This window comes from Crocodylus porosus, unplaced genomic scaffold (genome assembly GCF_001723895.1).
Source record: "Crocodylus porosus isolate Cpor-Errol unplaced genomic scaffold, CroPor_comp1, whole genome shotgun sequence".
NCBI lineage: Eukaryota > Metazoa > Chordata > Crocodylia > Crocodylidae > Crocodylus > Crocodylus porosus.
The window spans coordinates 168,150,465-168,161,336 of record NW_017728906.1 but is presented as its reverse complement, the minus strand read 5'-3'; positions in this window follow the sequence as shown (position 1 = coordinate 168,161,336).

Sequence of the window (10,872 nt, the reverse complement as noted above, 5' to 3'; positions counted from 1 at the left end):
ATATATATACACACATATGTATATATATATGTGTGTATGTGTATATGTGTATAGATGTATATGTGTGTATATATATATATGTATATGTATGTATGTGTATATATGTATGTATGTATGTATGTATCTGATGAGACTGAGGCCCTATTATGCAAAGTGCCATATATATATATAGTGGCCTTTCATTTTAATGACAGAAAAATGCAGATTTGGGGGTTTTTAATCAGAGATCTGGGGGGGCTTTATCACAGAATTTTGGATTTTTAAACAGAAAAAACCAGGATCCCTTATAATGGCTAGGGACATACATTTTCATATAGTGGTTTAAGTGATCAGAAACCGGTTTAAACCTGTAACAGAACAGATGTTCAGTGCACATAAACCAGCTTGAAAATGGCTGAAACTGGTTCGAGATAAACCTGGCTGAATGTAGTATGAGACTTAACTGATTTGGGTCAAACTGGTTTATGCAATTCCTGTCCCAGACCCCTTGCTGGTTTAAGTTAAACTGCAGTTACAGAGCATCTGCCTGGCTTTCTCCTGCTCACCCTGCCCCACTCCCCTCACCACTCCCTGCTCAAGCAGGGATTTCTGCCTTACACAGACACCTCTCATCCTTAGCTAGCATACACATGCTGGCTACAGTCCCTGCTATGGGAGACAAAACAAAGGCAGACAGGACAGTGTTGGTTTAGGGATTTTTTGGAGCTAGTCAACAGGTAGCTGTAATGCCCTCCATTCCTTTCTTGGAAAAAGTTGTTTAAGAAGAGGTTGAACTAATGAAAGAGCCTTTTGTTTTGCTGATGGTCTGATAAATGCTGTGTAACTCCTTGCTGTGTAACTTCCTGCTGGCTCCCTCACTGACCAGCCAGGGAGAGGGAGAACCCCTCCCTAATCAGAGAATCCTGCCAGGGTCTGGCCATGCACCCACCTCAGCTCAGCACTATCTAAGGGAAGGGAGGGCCACTCTATCGCCCTCTAGTTTCTAGCCTGAGCCACTGCAGTCATGTCCATTTTTTCAGTCCATGGGGATGCATGTTTGGTTACAGACTGGTTTAGCCTAGGCAGGTTACACTAACCTGCAAAGATTGAATCAATGCAGGTTTAGGTTTTTTAAATGTCTGTCCCTAGTTGGAGGATTTAAAGGATTGGAAAAGTGAATGCAAAGTGAAATGGGTTTAAGGATTTTTGTAGAAACCCCCACTCAGGCATACTGGGCAGCATGGGTGAAACCATGAAAGTGCCTGAGGAAATATTAGACTGATGCATGATAAGGATTTGAATCACTGAGGAAAGTATCTGTGGCTTTGGAGTGTATGCGTATACAGCTTCCCCAGCACTCTTGAACATACTGCTGAGAAGCACATAGTGACCCCTTCTCCCCCCAGATGTACTTCTACTCCTGCACCACATATGCCAAACTTGTGAATGAAACAGTGAAGCCACCGTGGAGGTGCCACCCTCAAAGCTCTGGAGCTCCCTGTCTCTAGCAAGCTTGAGAGCAGCAGCAGGAGGAGTGGGGGGAACTCTCAAAACAGCTTCACTGCCTCATTTCCCAATTTAGTACATGCAGCAGGAGGGCTATGGAAACAGAATAGCCATACCATTGTGTATTTAAGTTTATAGGGAGGGCAGAGCTAACTCATAAAGAGACACCCAGCAGCCATTTGAATCCTTGGTGTCATTCCCCAAAGTAAGAGAAGTTACAAAAACCCATCACCAGAACAATCATTTCAATTAAATGAGCAACCCTTTGTTTTCTGCAGGCTCTATAAGCCCAGAGAGCATAAATCTTTTCATGCTTCTTCCAAACCAGATATAAAGTGCTGGCCCTTTAAATTGAATAAGAATAATTAATCAAACTAGCAAGCAGTCAAAACTAATAGAGCAAAAAGCATATTTGAGAATAATTTAATTATGAATTAGGTTTCCCATCACATTAATTTCATAACTCAGTGCTCCTTTGGCCTGCCACAGTAACATGATGGAAGGAGGAAGACAACCAAATGCATATGCAACAACTATGCAACCTGGCAAAGAGGATTTCTCCATGCTCCCATGGAGGAAAGTTTAGAGGCACCAGTACATTTTGATCTAAAATCTGAACAGCTGTGAACTGAAGGCTTGAGTCTCACATACCCGGAAATGATAAATCAGGCCTTCCAATTTCCAACTGCTATAAAACTATTCAGGCACCAATGCAGAAAACAGCTTCAAACCGATCAGTATCGGTCACTGCTGAGACTTTGCTAAATTATACCTTTGAAAAAAAGGTCAAGGACCAGGTGGTGCAACCCTACTCAGAGCAGACGCCTGGAGTGAAGTTCTCTCTGCTCCAGAATGTCAAAGCAAAACTATCTGTGCTGCCTAAGCCTATATGCTGAATAGCCATGCAAGAAGTGTCTGCCCATCCCTGTATTGTGCTAGTTTGATGCAGGCTACAGTAATGACCAGCAGTGGGTTGAGATGGAACAAAAGAAGCCTCATAGATTTGCATTTATGCAAATCTGGAGAGCCCAGTATCCCTGGCAACTGTCACAGAGGGGCTATAGCTTCTGTCAGTCCACAGGCTGAAGTAGCAATGACTGGGGGCCAGCTCAGCAATCCTCCACCTATTCATTAAAGGTTAGATCTTGGTTCAGAAACCACCCTCAACTCAACCTGTGCAGAGCCAGGATTCTCAGGCCTTAAGAAGATAGAGTGGATGTTTTGCAAACTTCATCAGATCACTCATTGGAGTAAGGGCTTCAGGCTGAGGTTTTCATGCTGAGAAAGAAGGACCAATACCTAAAACATGATGGTGCAATTGTTATTAAAAGGCAAATGGCTTCTGACAGCAAAAAGCTGTCAGTATAAAGCTAATATAGTCTCAATTATAGCTAGGGTCTAATCTATTCAAAACTTGAAAAATGCAGCATAAAAAAAGTACAAATTAATAATGCTATTGGCATACTTTTGGTTCCACCACTTGGGAGTAACAAAGTCATCTCAAAAAAATTCCCATTAGTACATTTTAGCATGCTGCACTATTATATCTTCATTCTCCTGGGAGATCAATGTACATGAGACTCAGCTACTAGGAGTGTGCAAAGCAAGCCCTATTCGATACAGATTCAGCCCAAATCAGGGACAGTGATTCGATTAGTTGATTCAGATCACTGCCCCGATTCAATTTAACCGAATCTGAATCTGAAGAGTCGATGCTAATTCGGAGAATCAGCGATTTGGACATGGACATAGCTTTAAATGTTTTTTCTACATACCTCAAGGTACCAGAATGGCTTGTGAATGCTGTGATGCTGGGGCACATGGAGCATCCCACAGGAGCATGGCAGTGGGGGTGCCCTCCATGTGCTCAGTGATGAACCCAGAAGTGGACCAGAACTACTTTCGGTCCACTTCCAGGTCCATCAGAGAGCATGCCGGCCCCCCCCCCCATCCCCCTGGCTCGGCAATCAGTCACGAGGGCATCCTAGGTGCCCCCCAGAACCAGGAGACACCAGTCGCCAAGCCAATGGGATACGGGGGGGGGCAGAAAGGGGGGGAGCCTGCATGCTCCCTGGCAGACCCAGAAGCAGACCAGAATTGTTTCTGATCCACTTCCAGGTCTGCTGCTGAGTGCACTGGGAACCCTCCTGTGCTCCTGTGGGATACTCCATGCACCCCAGCATCACAGCATTCATGAGCCGCCTGCTACATGGAGGTATATAGAAAAAACATTTAAAGCTGTCTCTATGTCCAAATCTCCAAATCCTTCCGAATCTCTCCAAGTTGATTCAAAGGGTTTTGATTTGATTTGGAGAGATTAAAGGGTCTCCTGATTCAATTCAGATTTGGAGATTCAGCCACTGCATCAGGCTGAATCTCTGCTGAATCAAATCAGGGACTGAAGCTTTGCACAGCCCTATCAGTTACCTACATCCTACCTCTAAAACTTTATCTGAAATTTCAAGTCATGATAAGGATTTTTAACAAAATATAATTAAACCATGGACTGCACTGCCAAAATATATTATTGAATCATGGGACCTAAATTGAGTCACAAAAAGAATATGTATATGAATGAAAATAATTTCATCCATAGGAATAAGATAATAAAAGTGATATGTAACTTTATGGAGTGAAAAAAAATCCACAACAGATAGGGGCTCCATAATTATCCAGTACAAGTTGTTTATACCATTCTCTGAAATAACTCATACCTGTGCCTACCGTTTGGGAGAGAATACTAGACTAGAAATGTCTAATCCATAATACAGTGCCTGTGTTTTCCTTTTCCAAAGCTAACCTGTGTGACTACTTGGTGACATTCAATAGCTGCTATATCAGAGCCCAGAAACAACTGCTTTTCAGTTGGCATGAGTGGTGTAATGCAGGATCCAGCAGCCAGCCTAGCTGGAAAGTTGTGTTTGAAGGAAGAAGTAGAACATCAGTGGAAACCAGAGACAGCTTCCTAGCTGTGTTTTCCCTCAGTAAATTAAATATAAAATTAGAAAGGCTGCTGTGAGTCAGAGATCTGCAGAACACAGCAGAAATTATATATAGTTAAAAGAGAAAGTAATTTGAGATCTACTGCGAGGAGTGCACAGCCCTGCATAAGCATCAGGCTACTGCAGAACATCACAAACAAATGCACTCAAATCAAATCCCTTCACAAACCTTGGATACAATGTTAATACACTTAGCCTCAGAAAAAACCCCTGAGCAGGGAGGTGCTCTGATCCCCATTTTACAGAGGGAGGACAGCGGTACAAAGTGGGTGCATCTACACGAGATGTTTACTGTGAATTTGACTAATTAGCACTGCAGTAAATGTTGTACGTCTACATGTGTGCCCCTATTAGGTTGGAGTAAGCTAAAAATATTATGTAAAAATTAGTTATCTAAAAACCCCTGGCAGGGGTTTTCATATAACACAGAGCCTGGGGGGCAGGGAGGGGAAGGGGCGTGGCGGCAGTCACACATGGAGCAGTGGCAATGCAGGGTAGTGGGCGGTGACCGCCGCAGTGGTGTGCGAGCTTTCTCCTGCACCCCTACCCTCCACATCCGGCCAGCTAGTTAATGGAATTTCCAGTTAGTTAAATGCCAAATAGTGTAGATTTTACTGTACTATCCTGCTGTGAAGTTTTTTACTCCACAACAATACACATGTAGAAGCTGCCCCCATTGGCTGGGGCATGGGGCCAGTTCCCTCATATCACACTGATCTGGAGGTAGCAGTCCCAGGCTGGCAGGCTGACCACCATGTCCACTGCCAGCCAGGGTTGCTCTGACCCAGATCAACACTGTGGTCCCGGGCACACATTCAATCTGTGCCCAGGAGCAATAAACTCTGGGGCAGTAAGCTGCAGATTTTATTGCTTCACATTAATTGCACATGTAAATGCACCCAGTGATTAGAGTCATGTGCATACCATGATGGCAGCATGTCCCAACAGAGATATTCCCAAGCATCACCTGACCACCCACTCCCACTTGCACACCCAGAAATCTGTCTGTGAGGCTGTATCTTCATATGGCAGCATGTGGATGAGCTTGAAAGCAGACACTGGGGACAACTCCAGAGCAGCTTTGCACTTTTTCTCCAGGTTTGGAGTCTATGAGCCAGAGTGGGTCATGAGATGTGCTCAGACATGTCTCAGCCAGGACACACTACTGTGCAGTTTAGGTATAGTCTATTATATAAACTTTATGAGGACAACATCAGATGCCTGTGGCAAAGCCCTGAACAGTAGGACCTATGTTTCCTGAATCCCAGCCCTGTTCTTTAACCATTCTGCTTCTTCTCTGTTGAGGTAATTCTTAGATACCATAATAAAGGAAATAGGAAGCCTGGGCAATTGCTGCCATTAGGAGAATGATGTGACTCAAAATAAAAAAACATACAGTTGGCAGACCACAGCACAGTGATCCTTACTTTTGCTCTGCAGCTGGAGTAGAGGCTACACGGGAACACAGTACATAATTCCAAAGCATTAGTGTTACTTGCTGCCCAGGAAAATTTATTCAGTTGGAAGATCTGAAAAAAGACATAAATAACTGTAGGTTGGTGAAATCTTGAAGAAGTATTATGTGACATGTCCACTGGACCTCATCAGCTTGGAAAAACAACAGATGTGACAGGATAATATTGAAAAGAAAGCCCAAAGGAAACAGAAAGATTAGGAAGCTTGTTCAGAAGCCTGCTACCATCTGGAAAGCAGGAAGAGACACACATTTGTGAGAAAGTCATCTATCTTGGGAGAAACTAGGTGTTTGCAACTGACAGAGTAAGATGAAAGGATCATGACTACCTTATATTCCTGCATCCTCTGGAGAGTGTAAGGCCTAGCAGAGGATGAGAGAAAAGATTGGCTTTCATTTTCTTACAACTCAGTGGGTGCATTTACACAAGATGCTAACTGCGCAGTAGCCTAATAAAACTGCATAGTAGTGTGCTGGGCAAAACATGTGATAATATGCTACTGCACAGTAGTGCTACTGCATAGCTAGTGTCTGTAAAAACCCGTGCACAGTAGCACCAATTACTGAGCATCGATTTAGTACTTAGTTATCCAAGTACTAAACTTAATGCACAGTAACTACAGCACATTAATGAACCAAGTAGCTGCACCTACTTGTACATGTAGCTGCACCAAGTGTGATAGTAGAGTCTAAAATAATAACCTTGCAAAGGTCATTGGCCTACACATAAATATGAACCCAGCAGCCCAAAGGACATCACTAGAGAGATGAGAAGGAAAGAGAGCACCTTTGGATGATAACCTATTAATAGGAGTCTTGGGCTATGGGCAGAAGTGACACATAAACTGGTTTAAGTGATTGGAAACTGGTTTAAACCTGTAACTGAATATAATAAGTTCAGTGCACATAAACCAGTTCCAAAATGGCTGAAACTGGTTTAAGCTAAACCTGGTTGAATGTAGTATCAGACGTAACTGATTTGGGTCAAACTGGTTTATGGAACTTTTGTTCCAGATCTCTTCCTGGTTTAAGTTAAACCAGACTCCTCCAGCATCCCAGCATGCTCTGTAGCCCTGGGCTCGGCTGTGCTATCTGCTCCAGGGCTATGCCCTGCCCCGCCCCTCTACTCTCTAGCCCAAGCAGGGGCAGGGCATAGCCAGACATGCCCTGGCATGGCACCATTAAGGCAAAGTGGGAAGGGAGGTTTTTAAATCTTCCCTCCTTCCTCTTCCCCGTCCACCACAGCTGGGATCTGCCGGTCTGTGAGTGAGTGGCAGAGGTGACAGCTGGGGTTGGCGGACCCCAGGAGGAGAAGAGCTGGAAGGAGGAATTAACCCCCTCCTTGTCCCCTTTGCCTTAACAGGGCCATGCCAGGACGGCATGTGGCTGTGCTCCCACTGCTGGAGCAGTGAGGGGAGTGAGAGAGGCAGCACCCTCCATCAGGGTGCACCAGGAAGCATGAGCACAGAGTGGGTTTATTTCCCCCCACCTTCCCTTTCCCACCTCAGGGACTGCAGCCATCCTGGCATGGCTCTGTTAAGGCTAGGAGGCCAAGGAAGGACTTAATTCCCCACCGACTGGGGGACTGCAGCTGGGGTGGAGCAGCCCACCTCTACCCCCTCCCCACCGCAGGGTGGGGAGGGGGGCTCTGTGCAGTGCTGGAGGGGGATTCTTCCCACTCCTCCTCCCTCCCCACACCACCACGGGGTGGGGAGGTGGGCTCTGTGCAGCGCTGCTCAGCCCAGCCCAGCCTGCGTGGGAGCGGCTGTCACTGAGTCGCAGCTACTGGGAAGGTCCCTGACCCATCGACCCAGGCCAGCCCTGCTCAGCCCCAGCTGAGGCAGCTGCATGATGGGCCAGCCCAGGCTGGGCTCCAGCCATGGGTCCCTTCCCAGTGGCTGTGGCTCAGTGGCAGGGAAGCCAAGCCCAGTCAGTGACAGCAGCCTGGCCTGGCATGCACAGGCAGCAGCTGGCTGGGCAGCAGACTGCTCCAGCCTGCTCAGAGTCCCTGCTGAGGCTCATGTGGTCACAATGAGCCCCTGTGGTGGGCAGCTGCCAGGCTCTGGGGCCGCAGGTGCATCCAAGCCAGCCCAAGTAGCCTGCTGCCCAGCCAGCCACTGCCCGTGTGCACTGGGAAGGGCCCTGCCCCTGCAGCCTGGCCCAAGCCAAACCCACCGTGCAGCTGCCTCGGCTGGGCCTGCAGCTCAGTGACAGCCACTCCCTGCGCCCAGGCTGGGCCAGGCCAGGCAGCGCCACACAGAGCCCCCTCCCTGCCCTGCATAAATAGTTGGTTTTCTTGTGACTGATAAGCTCTGTAATTCAGCCCCACGAACACTTTCTTCACACTGGCCTTTACCTTATAGGAAAAAAAAATACAAAAGGCCTTTGCTTTTGGTTAGTCACATAGATCCTCAGATGAAGCCTATTGTAACAGAATTGTAGTAAAGAACTGTACTATAAATAGTGCAATGTATTTGCCTGAACTGATGCAGAAATGTACAGTTTCATTATCCAATTTGAAATCCCAGTTGTCACTGAGCTAGGGGCTGACATTTGCCTTTATAGATGCACTCTGTTGTCTGCTTTGTTTTCCTATATACTCATTTACCTTAAATCGGTATGAATATGAGTTGCATCTTGAGGGGGAGTTAAGATCCAGTACAGATAATCTAACTCAACCGTGTATTCTGGTCCTGTTTTTTTTCTTAAAGCACATGGATTTTTAAGCAAAACCTAGCAGACCATATAAGAACATATGCATATTTAACTTAACCTGGTAATTAAACAACCAAATGTCTAAAGCTTTTGAGACAGCTGCAATAGGTAGTTGCCTCAAGGTTTCAGGCCCCTCTTTATGCATCTGAGCAGTTTTCACTGATCTCAATGGAAGCTATTGACAAGCAGTGACTGCATAATCAGAGCCCAAATGTGGGGAAATAATGATTGGATATGGTCTAATTGGAAGGATCAAATGCTTAATTTGTTTATCAGGAAAAAAAGAACTACAGATACACATGCCAATGGATTTCAGGGCTATTTTTTTCCACTACAAATGCTACATTTTTATAAGGTCTGTTATGTGTCAGTAAACAAAATCTATTAATACTGCAATGGCAAGGCTGAGAGCCCTGGGAAAAGATAGATTTAGATACAACATATTCTCATCCTAATCACCTACCAGTACCAATTGAATTCCTAGATGTCCATGTTTTCCTTTAAGTAAGCATCTCAACTGGCCATTTCATTTTTTCTCTCTCCACTGTTATGATGCTCTCAATAAATATATCAACAAAGGAATTTATTTTATTTTTAAACTATCCATTTTATCCTGTGTCTTTTATGCAGGGCGGGCACAATCAAAATTTACAGTATGGCTAAAAAGAGTTTCCTTTGCTTTTATTTACTAAAACATAATTTTAAATTAATTTTTGAGTAACCACATGTTTGTGTTTTCAGATGTATGGCAATTGACATAGCACATGGTACATTACATCTATAATGCAGTTCTTATTAGGGTGCATGCATACTTAAGACACATTTTTTCCCTACGTATTGCCCCATGAATTTCTAAGAATTAACTCCTCGTGCAGAGTTCAGCACCATTTTCTCCACAGAACTGCTGCAGCATGTAACGGAAGAGACAACATATACTGGGCTTTCTTAAGCAGACTTTTTTCCTAGTTTTTAAAGGTAAAATTAAAGTTGTTTTCCACCGGATTACATAGATAGATAGATAGATAGATAGATAGATACCCACTTTCCATGGCTTGTAAAATTCCCAGCCTTTTCCAGTGCTATAGACTCACCTGCATCTATCCCCAACACTTACATGGTCACTACTCCCCTAGTACTGGAGCACCTCTCAAACTTTAGTGTATTGTCCCCAAGGACTCCCGTGAGGTAGAGAGTATGATTAACCCATTGTGCAGTTGGAGAACTCAGGCATGGAAAGGTCCATAACAGGAATTAAATCAGTTCCAAAGAAGTACTTAGGTGCTACAGTGTTCAACTAGCAACATCCACCTTTAAATGCTTTGTTCTTAGACAGAAATCTAGAGCTGTGACCGAGGTGCCTAGGTTCCCCAGACAAAGTCTGCAGAGAGTTAGGTGTATAAGAATGTGATCAACAAGAACTATTTGCTAGCCTGTAGGTGTGGTAGAGGTGATGTCTTTTATTAGACCAATTAGATAGTTGCAAAAAAATTCTTTATTTGAAAGTTTTGGGGCTTATGAGCCCTTTCTCAGGCAAAGGAGAATGCTAAGACTGTAGAAATGAAACATAGTATTGCACAGGAGAGCTGAAGGATGGTATAAGTGCTCCTGGGTGGACAAGTTCATTTTATGCAAATTAAGTTATGATGAAAGTTGGAGCCGTCTGTATACCTCAAAGGTGTCTGAATTTTGCTTCTTTCTTGTTAAAATGTTTCATATTTCGGAGTTGGACTGGTGATGGAAAGGTTCTCCTGGGCAAGGTTCTTCTTAGTCCACTGGATCATATTTCCTACCTGTATGCCAATCGATCACCACTACTCTGCCTCACACAGGTTTGCATGTAGTAGTTCTGTGTGGAGTAATACTACATTTGGAACAGTTGTGAGACTTGCATCACAGAACTTACCCTTTTCCCCCTGATCCATGTCTCATTTTATTTAAAATATTATTGTTAGGTCTCCACTGTCATGTTTTTCTTTTAAAACACAGTTGTTTCCTGAGCTGGAAAAATTACACCCATAAATAAAAAAGGCATTGCATCTATCAGAATGAGAGAAATCCTGCTGCCTTTATGCTGCTGAATAGTTAGGCGAGGCACAGATGGTTTTTGTGGGACAGAGCAAATATGGCTTTAGGGATGAAGCAGGTTTTGCAGTTCTTGTTCTTCAAGCACCATATGCATATCAACAGCTGGAGGAT